The sequence below is a fragment of the Etheostoma spectabile genome, chromosome 23 (assembly GCF_008692095.1).
Source record: "Etheostoma spectabile isolate EspeVRDwgs_2016 chromosome 23, UIUC_Espe_1.0, whole genome shotgun sequence".
NCBI classification, from domain to species: domain Eukaryota; kingdom Metazoa; phylum Chordata; class Actinopteri; order Perciformes; family Percidae; genus Etheostoma; species Etheostoma spectabile.
In genome coordinates, this window is record NC_045755.1 from 13,821,654 (window position 1) to 13,840,478 (window position 18,825).

General features: G+C 41.8%; 1 long non-coding RNA gene across 1 annotated transcript in view; it reads right to left on the reverse strand.

The window, feature by feature from the left end:
- Positions 1-205: 205 nt before the first annotated feature.
- LOC116672781 (uncharacterized) overlaps positions 206-18,825 on the reverse strand; it is a 78,599-nt gene continuing 59,979 nt past the window's right edge. The window contains exon 3 of the long non-coding RNA XR_004327627.1: positions 206-1,230. This is a non-coding gene — a long non-coding RNA (uncharacterized LOC116672781). The remainder of the gene's footprint in view (positions 1,231-18,825) is intronic.

The window sequence follows — 18,825 nt, forward strand, 5'->3', positions numbered from 1 at the left end:
GTGTGTGTGTGTGTGTGTGTGTGTGCGTGCGTGTGCATCTGTGTGTGCGTTTGTGTGACAGAGAGATAACTTGCGTATATAAGCATCAGAGACTATTTCACAGAGAGAAATGGACTCTTTGTTGGTTAGTATGTTCATGATCTATACGTGATCTATACTCTATAAAAATGTTCATTTCATAGCGTGCAACAAAAGGCTATGAGAGGGTATTGTCACCCATGATGCTCTGCCATCGCTGGCGTGAGACTTTGGTGTCACCCGTCACTTATCTCGTCATGTCAGGAGTGATACTGCCAGTGCGTCAATCAATGATCTCTAGGCTGCCATTGGGTGCCACGGCAACATGAAGCGATGACACCAGAGGTAATGCATCTCCATGCTGAGAGTGACGGAAGTTTGGTGAACCTTTGAGCATTCGAGGAATATGAAAGATGAATGACACGAAGTCCCGTTTTGTTTGCGTCAAGCGGAGAAAAACTAGGAGTAAATCTGAGGGATTGGGCATGGATTGACATTTGACTGACAATCAACTTGCGGGAATCATGAAACATTCAGGCAGTGTGCAACAAAAAGGTTTGGATTCCAGGAATGGAGGTGGGTCAAACTGCGGTATTATTCAGAGCTGTGACAGCTTTTACAGATAACCCACAGCACTCTCAACTCTTCACCTGAATCAAAACAACTGCCTGCTATTGTCTGTCTTTTTGCTGTCATGGCATGCTTTCCCCAAGCATCAAAGCAAGGTGCTGGCGCTCTCTTCCTACCGGACTAGGAGAATAGATCCCCGGCCTCCCATTGACCGGTCAATAGGGAATTCCTATTACACTTGCTGCCTTGCTGGCTGTGGATATGGACTTGACACAATGGACCCACGGGAGGTTATTGGCTGCACTCTCCTTCAATAACTGCAACACATCTCCCACTAGCTGGTCTCCATCCATCAGCTCTGTCAGCCAAGTTTGTGGTTTTCCGCGTTTGTTTGTTTTAGCCTTTCCATCTTGACCTCTTCTTTTTTCTTTTCTTTCACCCTTTCTTTTTTTCACATGCTCTTTCCATCTCCTGTAGCACATTTTAGACACCCACACCTGATTTTCAATGGCTTCTCTTGCTTTAGAAGCTTCTTTTCATCTCCTGTTGCTGCCTGGCTTTCACACCCTTATCCAATCTCTCCGTCTTCCGCTCTCCCACCTCCTCTTTTCATCTCTCCATCACTGCATCCGCTGGTGCAATCTAAAGCAAAAGATTTTATAAGGCTCAGTATGTGTTGCCAGAGAGAGAGAGCGGCCCACGCAAAAGTGACCTGTTCATTCATGCCTTATTTCCTGCTTTTTAAATAAAAAGTGAAGGGAACATCATATTGTGCCAACACAATTCTCTTGAAGCCTCAAACCCACACATAGGCAGGAACATTGACTGGTTCAAGCATATTAAATGTGAGGCTGCTTTCCCCTGTTTTATGTAATTGTAAACTCAATATTTTGGGGTTTTGTGCTGCTGGTCCAGCACAAACAAGCTATTTGGAAAGTTGTGCTTGGCAATGTTTACTATGTTCTACCACTTCATAGATTAAGGATTGATTGATTAATCTGAAAAAAATATTCACTAAAGTAATCAATTATGAAAATAATAGTTAGTAGCAGCCCTATTACTAATCTGAGGTTTTCTGTCTGTTTAGCATCCAGTAACACCAAGAGAAGTAAGAGAAAAAAGAACAAAAGAAGCTAATTAATAACTTAATTTCTAATAACAAAGTAAGATGTTTCACCAATATTTACACCATTAGAAAAGGCAGGGAAAGATATCTCCCTAAGGCAGCATTCAGACCCTATCAGGCGGAAGCGTTTAAGTTGAGGTGCTAGGGGCCAAAGGGGGGTGCATAAAAAACCCACAGCGCCCCGCAACAAAAAGTTGAGATGAATTAAGTCTGCCACTGACTGACCCAATGTTATGGTAGCTTACTTAGGCTGCAATGCCCAAAATCCTTCCCATATCCAAGCAACCTTACTCTAACTATTTTTTCCCCTATCATCACCTTCCACACAAGCCTCAGGCAGTCAATATCAATATTTGGCTACAAACTGTACTGAACACCGCATTGCATGCAGTGGAAAGAAAGAAAAAAAAAGTAAATGAAACAGCATGCTAGACCAAATCATGTTCATTCAATGAAGAGAAACTAGGACAGATAGATCCCCCCTTTATTTATTTATATTTGTCCTGCAGTTTAATATATTCTACTGCGCCTGGCATAAAACTGCCGAGCTCCTCTCCATCACCAGCAAATACGAGATTGAATTTTGGGGGAGAAGGGGGAGAGAGATAGATAGAAAGATTGAGAGAGACAGTGAGATAGTAGCCAGTAGGTGGTGAGGGGTGGGAGGTCATAAAAACCAGTAAATCTGTGAATGTAAGCATACAAGCTCTGGGGTTTGATTTCAAGTTTGATTTCTTTTCATATGCCTGCCATTTCTTAAGGGAATTAATATATATGAGACTAAATGAAATAAGGAAACATTAAATTTAATAATGTGAAACCAACACTGCCGTTATTCAATATTTATTTAATGCTTTTAAAGTATTATCTTTTTTTTTCCCAATTCAAAGGGCCGTCACAGAGACACAGAGGGGCTGCTTTTCCTCAGTCATATCTCCCTTTTACATGTTCCCTTTCCTCCCTCTGTGCTCTATGCTCCCCAGTAATGCATGTGATGTAATAAATCAACGGGTACCGTAAATATGGGATTGCTAGTGGGCTTGTTACCCAACAAACCCCAACAACCCTACAATGCTCGCTCTGCTCAATCACTACCAATGCTCTACCAAGAAATAGAAATGAGATCTTATCCACCGTATCCCATCATACACCCATGAACATACACACAGCCACACATGCAATCGCATCCCCTATCACTGCCGTGGTATCCTATCCCATCATGAACCCTTGTCTATGGCCCCTTGCACAACTGCACACACATACTGTGTGCTGTATGTGTGCTGTCTCTGGTTCCCTACATGAACCAACTAGAATTACACAGACACAGATACCTATACATACATCAGAGCACATGCATATCAATCACTACATCTATCACCAGGACAGGAAAGGAAAATCATCTGACCTCATTTCCCTTCCTTCCAAAAAAATAAGTCAGGAATTGACTCAGGAACACCCACACTATGATAAGGTGAATTAGACCAATAGTAGAGAGCAACAGTATTTTTTAGACAATGTTTTCACGTGAAGAGGCAACCTCACTGAATCCTTACATTGTAGGGGGGTTAAAATTAAGTGGTAATAAAAAATAAAAAATTCTGATAGTATTGATTTATGAGTCAAACGATACAATTGACATTCTTTATATAATAATAATCATAATATGGTATATGTGGTGGAAGATATATACTTAGTGATTTACAGTCAGAAAAATAATCAATCAGTTTGTTATGGTTTGGGTGTTAGCTTTGGTTTCTTTTTCTCCTTCTTTGGTTCTCTGTCTTGTATTTGCCTGTGAGTGTCTGCATGTTTGGTTTCCTGTTTTATTTTGAAGGTTGGTGTCTGTCTCGTCTTGTCTCTGGTTTTACTTCTTGTCTGTCTGATTGTCCTGCCCCGCCCTAATATAAGTCACCTGATGTATCACCTGTTTCTCATTACCTCGTTACCTCTTGTATTTGACCTCTGTATCTCCTTTGTCTCTTGTCAGATTGTTCGTGTTTCTTTGCGCCATGTTGTTCGTTGTCCTGTCAGGAGTTTTCCACGTGTTGTTCCCGTACCCATTTATCCCCGTGAGTTTTTCCCTGCCTTTGTTCTCTGTTCTCTTCCTTTTTCTTTTTTTCGCCCTGGACTTTTGGACTTTGTGTTTCATCCAGTATGCCCTGTGTTTTTGCTATTTTCGTTTTTTGTGTACAATAAAACTTTGGACACTCTCTCCTGCCTGCCTGCCCTTCTCTGCTTTTGGGTCCTCATTACACTCACATCACAGAACGATCTGACCAGTATGGACCCAGCGGAGTATATTTCCAAGCCTCTCCTCCACCCACTGGAGCTAGCTGCTGACTTCATGGCACGCAACTTCTGCCACTTGTATGAGGCAGATCCCCCCCATTACCTGGCACGCTGGTCCTCTGACTCTGAGCCGGTGTGCGGCTTGGAAAAGAGTTAACAGATACCAACATAGACCATATCAAAGACTCTGAATGTGGCAGAACTGAGCAAAGTCTTCATTTATCTTAGTCTATTTATCTTTAGGTAAGCCAGAATCTTCTGAACAGTTTCACCTGGTTATGCAAAGCAACCGGGGTCGTGTAGCAAACACAGAAACCAAAAGACCCAGATTTACTGTTGAACTTCTGAAAACTGAGATAAATCAACACTAAGATATTATAACAGCTAACAGCTTCACGTTATTCATCTGGTCTAAAACATAGCTCTCTGTGGTAGGAAATATTATCAGGATTTAGAAATGATATATCTCGTGAGGACAACTTCTATTGGCTTTTAAAATAGTACAACCCCCTTCAAGCCACATCCAACAAGATTTTAGGACTGTATGCTCCATCATCCTTTGGTGAATAGATTCTTATTCTCTGCTATCTAAGTGTAGGAGAATACTACTGCATGCATTATGAGTTTTGTTGGCATTCATATAACACAGTGGACTTCATGTCAAAGTATATTTGTGATAAATGCAGAAGAGAGCAAGTCATGACATGGATCACCAAGGTGGAGGTTGTGTATGTGCAGTTGACCGTGTATGTGTGTCTTCCACATCTGAGGAATCCGCACAGCATCTCATCAGTATTCTGAAGGAGTGTGTCCTGTTTCCATCAGACACTTTGTGCCCACCCCTGAGCTCCAATCTCCATGATGCTTAGCATATATATGCCCATGCACAGAAGCATTCACACGCATGATGTGCATTTAAAAATCAGCTTTGAGACAAGTGGAACAACTGCAATATGATGGAGGTAATAATAAGGAAAGCACAAACTATAGCTCCGGTATAATCTGAGTCAGAAATGCATTTCAAACTAAGACATTTATGAAAGTGGGTGTATAACATTTGTTTTCTGCAATTAAAAAAACAAAGCAAACCTTGTGTTCACTTTTTTAGGTACCTAAAAAAACGCTGAGGATGGGAAACCTGTACATGATAGCATTTAAATATCTTCCTTTCAGATTTACCCTGAGGATTATACAGTCCCTGACAAAAGTCTTGTCGCTTATCTATTTTGTAGAAACACCTGCTCCCCCATTAAACCTGATTTTAATTAATCACTGGTGTAGAAAAGCTCATATGAAAAGCTAAAACCCTCCCAAATGATGTTCAATGCACTGAAATAAATTAGTTTCACTAAAAAAAGATTTATATTTAAACAAGACAGAAAGGTCAAATTTTGGCAAGACAAAGTTTTGTCACCTATACATAAATTGAACAAATTTACTACAAATACTAAAATATGTCAGCAAATTAAATCGGTGCTGTGAGATTCAAATTTAATATCTTGTATGACTTCCATGAGCTTGAAGGACTGCATCCATGCAGTTGGCAAGGATTCATACAATGTATTGATGAGTCATCAGAATAGCTAGGAAAGCAGTCTTGCATGCCTCCCAGAGTTCATCAATATTCTTGGTTTGGTCTTCCATGCTTCCTCTTTCATCCTACCCACATATGCCAATGACGTTCATGTCTGGTGACTGGGCGGCCAATCTGGAGCATCTTGATCTTCTTCGCCTTGAGGACTTTGAAGTGGAGATGGAAGTATGCGATGGAGCACCATCGCTGTAGAGAATTTGGCCTCTTTATGGTTGGGTATAAGAGGTAGCTAAGATTTCTTGGTATTGAGACTATTGAGTTGCCTCCACCCTGCAGATCTCTCACAACCCCCAAACGGATGTAACCCCAGACCCTGATTTTTCCGCCACAAACTCACTGTTTCTGGGTGAATCTTGGATCCATACCGGGCTCCAGTAGGTCTCCTGCAATATTTGCGGCAACTGTGGTGTAATTAACAGAGATTCATCTGAAAAATCACTTCTTCCCCTTTTCCATCGGCCATCCTTTCAGCAGGCTGTGGGCCTTGGCAAATGCCACACGTTTTTCAATTGCTTTAGTTCAGTGCTGGCTCTGGGCAAGATTAACCATGGAGGCCATTCGAGACAGAATCCGACAAATCGTTCTGGTTGACACAGGGACTTCAGGGGACCAGGTCTGGTGGAGCTCTGGTGCAGTGGAAAAGGGCTGGCCTTGGATTTTCGAGCCAACAAACGGTCCTCGAGCAGTTGTCTTGCGGGGTCTGCCTGACCTGGGCTTGTCAAAAACATCTCAGTGTCTTCAAATGTTTTTTTTAATCCTCTGTATTGAAGCTGAGACACATGAGGTGGTCTGCCACATCAGCAGTGGATCTTGATAATCAAAACTTTAGTCTCAGGGTGAATCTTAGGCGTGTTTGCAGATGTCTAGTTGCAGTTGATGTGAAGGTCTAGTGTACTGGGGTTGTTTTTATACACACCTGAGACACTAATGATCCATTATTAGTCACAGGTGAAGCTCATATTGACAAGGCGACACACTTATGTCTTTGCAAAAATTGACTCAATGGGCTTTACAAGCTGTGAATATTAGAATACTTTTTGACAGTTTCTTTTTGCACTGAAAAACATTATTACAAAAGCTGTTGGGATTAAAATGAGCCATTTCTTGTAACTAAATCTTGATTAGACATATATTTCAGCAGCACTTCAGGTCAATTTGTACACAAGGGACAAGACTTTTGTCGGGGATTGTATACCACAAACCCATTTAGAGTTCCATCTTTTTTGCTGCTGAACTTTACAAAAGGCATTGCATGCAAATATGTTCTACACATAAGCTAATGAGCAATGCAAGGCAGACACAGAAAAGTGATACTCAAACCAGCATTATAAATATAAACTGTACAAACTGTGGTAAAAAAGCCACTGTGACAGTACTGTATTTGTTAATATGGCACAGAGATCTTAAGGACTTGCAAGTTAATCCTTAAACCATGAACCATAATGCAACTCAAACACTAACCAAATAATCAATGTTAACAACTTCAGTCACTTAACAATCAGTGCACAATGTTAATGTCTGAGCCCTTTCCATAAACAGGGTCTACAATGAAAGAACCAAAAAAAGACCTGTCACACAGTAAGCAGAAACTTGCAGGCCTGTGTAATTAGAATCAATAATTCATTTTCCCCTTTTCTGCCACCGTTCCATTCAAACGACCCGTCACACACCCTTCGAGAGAGACTCCAAATCTCTTCAGGGTCGCAGTAATTGGACTGGGATTTTTTTTTCCTTTGCCTTCCGCTTCTTCTTTTTGCACCCCAACAAAATCTCATCAGCCAAATGCAGAGGACGGCATTCTTCTTTGGGTAATTGTCTTCGACTGCCATGTGAAGTTTTTGCTGCCCTTTTCCAGGTGCCAGTTCAATTGTTCTTTTGGGCTGGTTAATTTGGGGAGAAAAAAGGAGCTTTTGGCCATTGAGTTTACGGGTGCTAGACAACGAGGGTGTCATGCTATTTATCCCCACAGCTATAATGGAGCCTATTAAAAGGTCTGAAATATAATGCTTGCAGTCTGTAAGTGGATGTGCAATTTGACTTGGATTTAGATGTGTACTGGCTGGAATAATTATAGGAGTTCTTCTTTCTGTCCATTTTAGCGAAGGTAATCACACCCTGCTGTCAATGTAATGGACTTCAACTACACATGATCAAATTCATTTTCACTCCCCTGATAATTGGGGCAATTTTCTTGACAAATCAATCATAATTAATATCTACATAAATCATCACCACCACCACCATCACTATCATTACAAGCACGGCTGCCAATATTGATCACCACTGTTACTGTCATTGCCCTTGCCATCACACACATCATAATAATAATTTTGACTGCAATCATCATCATCATTGATCAGTATCGGTGTGACCATTGTAATCATTGTCACCATCATCGTTGTCATCATTGCTGCTGCTGTCAACTGTGGGACTCACATCACTTTAAACTTGTGAAGCGAATCACAGTCGGTGTCAGGCAGGAAATTGCTCTGGGACATTGTAAAGATCATGGCTACCTAAACATGTATTTACTTCCACACAGGCACACTACAGCTGCACATTTCTATCTGTGGGTGTCACCCACAGAGACATAGATAATGGCGGCTGTGAATGGCTTCTCTGTCACTCTGCCATTCCCATCGCCCTGGCTGGGATTTAATGTGACACTTATAGCTATTGCATGGCTTAGCCCCCAGATAGCAGGGAACCACGCCTGAATGGAAATGAGATTGTCATCTGTCAGCTACACCCATCAAACCACTGGAAGACTGACAAAGAGAGTGGGAGAAAGATTGAGAGGTACTGGGTGATAGAAAGGAAGCGGAAGGATGAGGAGGAACTCTGTAGTTGCTTCTTAGATTGGACCCCCATCATTAAAACCCTTACCCAAAAATGGCAATGCTAGAATGGCTCAAATGGTACAGAATGCAAATATGGACAGACATGAATCATTGGTTCATATAAAGCAGGTCTTATCAGCTGGTGGGATTTTTCATTTGAGCTTCATGATGTAACCAACTGCATGGAGGGCAAAGAAGCAGCAAGTTTCCAAAGCAGGGACTTTTGTATATCACTTGTTATGCAGAAAGTCAAGTCAATCGAACCACCTAAAACCACAAGGGCAACCACTACAAAGTGATTCTGCAGCCCATTGAAAATATAATCCATTTTTTCTTTTTCGTAAAGGGTTCTTCAGATGTAGGTGCAGTCTAAGTATTTGGAAAGTGAAACATTTTTCATCCTTTCTTTGTTTTGGCTTGAATCCAGCACACTGGATCGGAAACAATGACTAAACTGCTGACTTTCATCTTTGAGGGTGTTTGAGGTTGTTCACATCCATATTGGCATAGTGACATTTTTATGCACTGTCTCTCATCGATTCCTGGCATTTCCTTTTGTCCGTCCATTAAAGCCATAAAATGCCAAATTATGACTTCATTTAACTGTATTGTAATTCTTCTAATTACTTTTGGATCCATAACAGCATGCATACAAGAGCTACACTGGTAATGTGAACACCCTCAAGTTTCAAATCCACCTCAAAGTCAAAAACTCTCAGGCTGCCCAGCATGAGTACAACACCTAGACCAGCCTAAGGAGCCTGATCCAGGCCTCCTGAAGGTAATCGCAAAAGGGAGTGGGAGTCCAGTGAGCTGAAATCAAATTAGCATCACACTAAATCAGCAGAAGAGAGACAGCAGTCAGTCCTAGGGTAGGAGGCCATGGATTTTCTGCCACGGAGATGACTTGCTGTCAATCAGCTGCCTGGATGGAGTGCTGTATGCGAAGAGCAAAAACACAAAGATACATACATACGCACTCGCATTTGCACGCTGTACACGCCAAACTTTCATGTCACAAAGACTTGCACACAGGCACTCTCACGCACATACTTTCTTCCAAGCATTGATTGTTCAAAAATAAGAAATCATTGACTGTGGCCAAGTTGACTGGGTGTGTTGACAAGCCAGTGATCGATATTGATGTCCAGAGCTACAGTGAGAGCGGAGCTTACTCATACAGAGTAGGTGCCTTGAATTGCATTATTGAACAGCAACATCCTCAAGAATATAACACACACACACACACACACACACACACACACACACACACACACACACACACACACACAAGTTGGTAATTAGTCAGCCTGACAGAACATCCCAAGGCATGTGAGGACAACTGCAGCTGAATTAGACAGGAGAAGCTACTCCTGCAAACATACACACAATCTCAGATTTACACAAACAGTCACCATGGAGGGTCAATGTCTAATTAAGCCAGAGATAATTGGGAACGGAGGGGGTGAGTGTGTGAGGCTATGTTTATTTCAAAGAAATGTTGAATTAGTCAGAGTGACAGAACATGCGCAAAAACCCCAACAATAGTTTCCAGTGGGGGGTTAGATAGAAAAAGAGAATGGTACTGTAGGGGAAAGGGAAAGGACAGCAGGCCACCGTCAAACACATACACAGGGACACAAAGGCATGTGTAAAAGTGATATATGCCAAATTTAGGAAGAGAGAGGCAGGCTGAGACGCCACACAGAGAGAGAAAGAGAGAGAGAGAGAGAGAGAGAGAGAGAGAGAGAGAGAGAGAGGTGAGGGATGGATGTGGGAGAGTGAGAGAGAGAACACCAGATGAAAAATGAGGCATCCTAGCAGACAGGCCTCAGACGACACCACCCACTCCCAACGCAGTAGAGCCTTGGGGATACATAGGGAATTTCGGGTAATGCAGTCCGACATGTCACAGCTCAGTGGCCCCCTGACTGGCTGCTCTGATTGGGCCGATGAGCTCAAAGGGGGGGGATGGGTCATGACAGATGTTCCTGATTGGCCGCAGTGTTTCTGGAAGAAGCCTGGGAGATTGCAGCATATGCAGGTTTGTCCTCAGAATAAGCAGCCAAAACAAACTGTGCCTTTTATCTTACAGCAGAAGCTTCCTATTTCACTTGAGGTAATCATACTATCTAAGGGTGTTTTTACAGGAACATATTGTCAACAGGTTCACACATGTACTCAGAAACAAAAGCACTTAACGTACTTATGGGAATAAACGCATACAATTCCAAGCCTTACTTCCATGAAATTAAAAAATAAATAAAACACCTTCATTGAATCATCATGTGAAGGCATCGACAACAATTGTTAGACACATACTTCAATTAAATGATCTCTTCAATAAAAACCATCTAAGCAGTTATGGGAGTGTGTGTTTGTGTATGTGTGAATGCATTTAATTACGTCCATGTTTACAGGAATGGTCAGCTGAAAAAAAGGTGAGGCCCAAGGACGGCTCTTCTAAGACAACCATGCCCATAAAAACGTACTTATTAATATTACACAAAAAAAATACTGTATACACACATTTACGTTGGTCTCCTTCCACTGTACATGCCCTTCTCCTTACTCAATGATAATGTCTTGCAAGCACGCATACATTCATAACCTAGGCATTTTGCAGATTCCGGCAAAAGCCTCAGAAATGCTTACCAGCACAACCATCAAGCACACAGAGTGATATTAGTTTAATGCGAGGCATGATTAATTGAGAACCAGGGAAACTCTGTGTGCCTGTTCTTAGTTGTATTTAGACACATCTCTTCTGTACGAACTGCCCGTCCTTTGGTTGCAATGTCATGTATCGAGCACTAGCTATCATATTAATCACCATAAAGATGACTCAAATATAATTACATTTTCCCCTTGGTGCATGCCTGATTTGGTGTTTCACTTCCTTGGTGTGAATTTGAGGTCATCTTTCTCTCTACCAATCCCCCAGCAGCAATGTGTGCCCGGGGAAGCGTTAGGGGCTATCCCTCACCTCTTCTTATATTGGGAGTGGCTCTCGCTTGCTCTCTCCCTCCCTCCAGTTTTCTCTACTTCACAGATATGAATGGTGCTTTTATGGATGAGCCAGCTAATGAAGGATCCATCTTCTGTGATTAACATTTTCCCAGGCCTGGGAATCGTCTGCGGGTTCAATTATCACTCAGGAGCCCACCTATTGTTCAGGTGGCATGCGCCTGCTAAGTGGAGGTTTATACCTTCAACATTGCACGTTAGTGCACATCAATTATGCAGGTGGCGGCAATTACATATTTATGTATTCTGATAATTACATTTTTAATACAGCAGATGTCAGACTCATTTATAGCAGTTAATGAAAATGAATGACAGTCATTTTACAGTGGAAAGATCATAGGAGTGCTGAAACAATGTGGCCGCAAGTCAGCTTTGCATGAGTGAGTTTGGCTGCGTTGTGAATGTAAATGATGCCTCCTTTATTGATTAGGAGAGCTTAAATAACATGAAGTTGTAATTTCATTGTAAGAATCATGGTTAATTTATATAATCATGCACTAAGTGCTGTGCTACAAAATTACTGCAATACATACATCACCCATGACTGCATGTTTTTTTCATTAACGGGGCAAGTGGTACCCATGCAATACAGTACTTTACAATGCAGTACATAATTATTTTTCATTCTACTTTGTGAGGTTATGAAAGCCATAGAATATTCCCATCAACTCCTGAGCCGATTCTGCAGCACTCATGCGTAACCAGTGTTTTATACTATAAAAGTAACAAACTGGGGCAAACAAGGGGATGACTCTGCAGCACGATAGGGCAACACTCCTAAAGAGTAAAAGGACCCAAATTAAAGATGGCATTTCATCCAGCTACTGACATCTGAAAAGTGAGTCACCAGCTGTGAGTGGCATCCCCACAAAAGAAGCCCAGGAGAGAATTGACAGCAATTCGACATTTGTTTCTGACTTTGGGGGGAAATGTTGTATTTTCTGTCCAGTCATTTGTAGCACTGCAAGCAAGACTCATTCTCACATGCTCACAGGAGAATGACTCCATGCACTGATGTTGTGGTCCAGAAATATCACTGTTTCAGTCACTCAAGAGTAAAAATAAAATCAATGCACATGGGCAACGTCATTACAGGCCTAGCCTCTGAACACTGGAGCCCTCTGACACAACTCTGAGCTTTACTGTCATGCCTCATCATCACGGCAATGGCACTCGTCCACCAACTCGTACTTCCTATACCCCAAGGTGTGTGAATCATTTTGTGGCCATTAGGAGGACTGCTGTGTTCTTGAAATAAGGATTATTGTCATCATCAAAGATACTTCTGAGATCCACTCTAAATGCAGATTTCATGAATCATTTGATAAGTGCAAGGAGACTAGCCAGTGGGAAATAACCTAGACTATAATAAATTAAAAACACAGAATTGAACTGTCCATTGATATAAGGTCTCCACATCAACCATTTGTTTAAATTCAGAAAGGAAGACAGGGATTATCTGTGTGTTGACTGTGCTTGATTAATGGCATTTTTTAATAATTTTTGAAATGTATTTCTTAAACTAAAAATAAATGAAAGGATTAAAAAAAGGCCTAGAGTAAAACAGTTCATTTAAACCCAGGAGATTGAGCTTAAATGAAAAAAAAAAAAAAAATGTCAATTGTTTTTCAAACTATTGGCATATTTCCATGGATTGCAACATGTTGTATTTGTCTTAATTTTTGAAGATTTTTGTATTACAGCTTGTTGTTTTCATAAAGTACAAAGTTATTTCATGACAGACAATTAGATATTCTGAAAACAGCCTTATCTGTGTATAAAGTGCAGAATTGGACCTGGCTCCCCTGGGTGTAGGCCAACTCTTCTGTCTGGGCTTAGTTAAGTTTATGGAGCCTGTCTATCATCCACTTGGCAGAGGAGGGCTTTGTGAACACGAGTGTGATGTTAACGACGGCTGGGGCTGTTGTGACATCCACAGATTTTTGGTTTCTTTTTCACTCTCCAATGTCAGCGCTATGTTGTTGGCTTGTTTTGATGGCAGGCAAAGTTGAGGGCATATTTAAATGATAACTGATCGATACCTGCCAACACTTGCAGGGAAACTGGACCTCGCAATGCATTCCTGTCTATCAACCACAGACATCTGCCCTAAATTGAAAATCCAATACTCGTTTATGGAGCTCCAGATATTGCGATTAATTAAATTTCCGTCATGCCGTCAGTCTTTCGCCTCCTTTCCCCACTGGTGATTCATGGGGTGGAAATGCAGAGTCCATCTTCCTTACGGTCTCTCCTTTGCTCATCGTCCTCTACCAACTTTCTTGCTTGAGTACCCATTCCAGAATGAAAGAGATGTCAAAAAGAAAAGGGAAAAAATAACAGTCATGATGATGATAGGCCAGTGTCAAAACAATTCACCCGTGGTAATATTTGTGCAAAGGAGCTTTTACACGGTGACAGAAATGCACATACAATATTCATGAGATAGATCTAAGGAGCTTCTCAGATGGGTTTCATGTGCGAGCTGGTGATTGACTGGCTTATAATTGTCTTGGTCATCAATCGAGCAACACTGACAAGGACAAAAAGGACGTTCAACAAATGTGTGAAATGTGAGAGAATGCCAAGACTCACACTGAGCTAACAAGCCTTGCCACTAAACAACGTTATCCCAGTATCTGCATTATTTGACGAGGACATGAGTATTCCAGACGGAGGGACTGTAAGCAAGTATCTAATCAAAAATGAAAATCATTTTAAATCAGAAAATAAATCAAAACATCCAAATCATTGTGGGTGATAATCCACAAATGGCTTTCAATTGCAGTTTGTTCATCAGCCCTCTCTCCCTTGTGTCCTTCCAGCCTCTATGGTGAGGCTCCACTGCAACCTGTTGCCGTGGAGACAGTAGAGCTCCAAAACAGTAGTGTTGAGGCAGTAAAAAGCAGATGGATGTTTCATTCGCTTTCTGTTAATTGAAAACAGGGGCAAAGCTGTGTTCGTTTCCTGACTTACTGAGACTTAATTATTTTTCACATGAACGCTTTGACAGGTAAGAAGCTTATCCTGTCATACAAACATTAAGTTGACACTGACCATTGCCTTACGTCTTACTGTTAACAGCCGTGCGACAGCCCAATTACTGTTTAAAAGCAGCGCCTTAGACATTGGATCAATTACAACTAACTGGAACGCTTGGGCCAAATCCAAAAGAAAGATAGAGGAAGTCATTATCATGCTACTGTACTGCTAGTAATTAAGTAAAGCTAATTGCAACTGGTTATTGACTTCTAATTAAGTCTAAGTCAGTTTTTTTTCCTCTTGTATCATCATCACCACCACCACCAGCATCCTTTTCTTCTTCCTCTGTACTGCACTTGTCCTCTTTTGTGCCCTACGTCCTTCAAAGAGGCTGTGCTGAACATTCTATCAAAATAACACTCCTCACTTTTCACATTTGAACCATTTCCTCCACACAGAGAGCTTCTTGGTTCACAGTCTTTCCAGGGAGGGTTATGTTGGTTCTTTCCACCGGGGAAACAAGCAGGAAATTGATGGATGAGTGGGCTGGAGCTTGCCATTTCCCATATCACGTCCTGAGGATCTTAAAAGCAAAGGGGATGAAAACAGGATTGGGCTCTGCTGGTATCAATCTACCCGTTGCCTGCCCCCGACGGATGGCCAAAACCACTATCCATAATTACCTGCTTGTTAACAAGAGAGAGAACACAGTGGACCGAGGGAGGAAGTCCCTCCACTTGAACATGTTTTTTAGACTCTCCTCTTGCTATAGATATTTGTGGGTAGCTCTAAAATGTTTCCCTCATTGTGCCTTATTCAGGAAGATTGGCATCTGTCTCTTAGCTTTGGCTTTGGGACAACCTTGCTATACGGCAGCTCTGGACCCACAGATTGATGCTGGGGTGTTGATTAATGCCAGGGCACACCCGCCCAGGTTAGTGGAGGCCTGACAGCTTTATTGATAAATTAAACACATGGCCACACGAAAAGCATAAATCTCTCAACTCCTCTCCTTGCTTTTTTTTTTTTTACCATCCTTGAGCATCACTCAGGGCTAATCTGAAGTGGTGGTTTGAAGTACTGTCAGCTTGTAAGCTACTCAGTCCGTGTTTGTTTTATTGGCATCAACAAATATCGGTTTGTCATTAGAATTCAGCAGCAAATCAAGGTCGTAAAAAACAAGCCTTTTAAAGTTGTCTGAGTCACTGGACTGGAACTTCTTGTTAAATTCAGAACCAGTGCTCACTTTGCTTTGATGTCTTGTTTCCCTGGAATCAAATGTAACCCAGTGGATCTAAGTGACATTGTTGCAAAACAATGTCCTTAAAGTCAAAGTTTTGACTGTAAAAAGTCAAAAGTAGTCAGGTCTACCACTGCAAATTAGTGGCGGAACTGCCTATGTAGGTCACAGACACCCTTTTAACATCCACCATCGTTATTTGATCAGAGTTACCAAAGCTGATCAAATAACAAGCCAACTCAAACAGGAGGGAAACAATCTTAAACCAAGGCTCTAGACTCAATCCATCAGGGATCCGAACAGAACGAGAGGAGGAGCGTCAAAGGAAATTAAATCAAAGGGAACAACACAAGGACTCAGATAGAGAGATAATGTCCACACCCCTTCCCCACACACACATCCCTCTTCCCATTCCCTTCTATCGTCTCTCTTACCAGACAGATGGATGCACTTTTGAAGAGGAGTCTGAGGAAACTTTTAATGAACAAGAAGCTGGCTGAGGGCCTTTTTGAATTATCTCTTGGTCGATAAGCATCCCACAGCGCAAATGGCACTGCAAAGGGCTTTGGTCAGATAAACAGCATCTTTTCTGAAGGAGAACAGAGGAGGGTGCTGACGCTCGAGAAGAGATTAGCGGGATCTCTTTTCAGGGTTTGTCAGGTCCATTGGACAGGAATCGAAAGTGTGGAAGGGAGCTTGAAGAAGAGCAGGAGGAGTACCGACAAAAAATGTCTCATCAAGGTTTCGTTTTGCAGCTTGAAAATGTGTTAAGTGACACGGTTTCTGGCTCATCAAAAAATAAGATGAACAAAAAACTCTTAGCTGGAACTGAGATCAAGGTGTCTTCTTTTCTGTCCTTAACAAACAGCAACATAACTCACACATGGGTCTTTTTGCTAAGTATCTCTAGATAGCAAATTTGTGATGGAAAATTCTGCACCTCATGATTTGTGTCCAATGCCAGTATTCGATGCCAGTGCCGAAGTTAGTGTACACTTTATGTAGCAAGACAGAAAGAAAGGATTTAGATGTCTGGGTGGAGAATGGTAGTGTAGCATGTCTGACTTTTAATGGGGGAGTTTGCGTGCATACCTGCAATTTAAGTTAGCCTTTTCGCTAACCATAGCTACAATGTTTTTCTATCCTTACCCAGGTATTTTAGTTGCCTAATTTACCTAAGATACCCTGACCATAGTTTTCTTGCCATAACAACAACCTTTCCCTAATCGTAACTACAACACAGTTGCCATGCGCAAATATTGAGAGAATTATAAAAGTGTCAGCTTTGGACACATGAGATGAATATCAACCAGAGAATTATGGCCCCACCTCAACACCATACATGATCTGCATATGTTTCTGGGGATCAAATCTCATGGCTTTAGTGTGCTGTCACAATCTCCCTTTGATATCCTCAGATCAATTAAAGGTCCCAATGGGAAGTGTGGCAATTGCACCAAGGTTAGACATCAAAGGTAGGGGTGATTGATTAGTCGGTGCCCAGACACGCAAAACAAGCAATACAAGCATGATGGATTCCCCGGTGTCACAACCTGGTGGGATTGAACACATTTAGGCTCTCACACACACCAACTTGGCATACAGTGGTGTGAAAAAGTGTTTGCCCCCTTCCTCATTTCCTGTTCCTTTGCATGTTGTCACAACTTAAGTGTTTCGGAACATCAAACCAATTTAAACAATAGTCAAGGACAACACGAGTAAACACAAAATGCAATTTGTAAATGAAGGTGTTTATTATTAAAGGTGAAAAAAACCCAACCATCATAGCCCTGTGTGTGAAAAGTGATTGCCCCCCCTTGTTAAACATACTATAACTGTGGTTGTCCACACCTGAGTTCAATTTCTCTAGCCACACCCAGGCCTGATTATTGCCAACTGTTCACAATCAAGGCATCACTTAAATAGAGCTGCTTGACACAGTAAGGTCCACCAGAAGATCCTTAAAAGCTACACTCATGCCGAGACCAAGAAATTAGGAACAATTAGAAAAGAAAGTAATTGAGATCTATCATCTGGAAAGGGTTATAAACCATTTCCAAAGCTTTGGGAATCCAACGAACCACAGTGAAGCCATTATCCATAAAGGCGAAGACATGGAACAGTGGTGAACCTTCCCAGGAGTGGCCGGCCGCCCAAAATTACCCCAAGAGCGCAGCGACGACTCATCCAAAGTCACAAAAGACCCCACAACAACGTCCAAAGAACTGCAGGCCTCACTTGCCTCAGTTAAGGTCAGCGTTCATGCCTCCACCATCAGGAAAGACTGGGCAAAAATGGCCTGCATGGCAGAGTTCCAAGGAGAAAACCACTGCTGAGCAAAAAGAACATCAAAGCTCGTCTTAATTTCTCCACACACATCTTGATGATCCCCAAGACTTTTGGGACAACATTCTGTGGACCGATGAGACAAAAGTGGAACTCTTTGGAAGGTGTGGTCCAGTATATCTGGCGTAGAAGGAACACTGCATTTCATAAAAAAAACTTATACCAACAGTAAAATATGGTGGTGGAGTGTGATGGTCTGGGGCTGTTTTGCTGCTTCAGGACCGGAAGACTTGCCGTGATAAAAGGAACTATGAATTCTGCTGTCTACCAAGAGATCCTAGGAGAATGTCCGACATCTGTTTGTGTACTCAAGCTGAAACGAACTTGGTTCTGCTGCAGAACATGATCCTAAACACACCAGCAAGTCCACCACCGAATGGCTGAAGAAAAACAAAATTATGACTTTGGAGTGGCCTAGCCAAAGTCCTGACCTGAAAATCCTATTGAGATGTTGTGGTATGACCTTAAAAAGTCTGTTCATGCTCGAAAACCCTCTAATGTAACTGAATTAGGACAATTCTGCAAAGATGAGTGGGCCAAAATTCCTCCAGGACGCTGTAAAAGCCTCATTCCACGTTATCGCAAATGCTTGGTTGCAGTTGTTGCTGCTAAGGGTGGCCCAACCAGTTATTAGGTTTAGGGGGCAATCACTTTTTCACACAGGGCCATGATGGTTTGGATTTTTTTCATCTTTAATAATAAACACCTTAATTTACAAATTGCATTTTGTGTTTACTCATGTTGTCCTTGACTATTGTTTTAATTGGTTTGATGTTCCGAAACACTTAAGTGT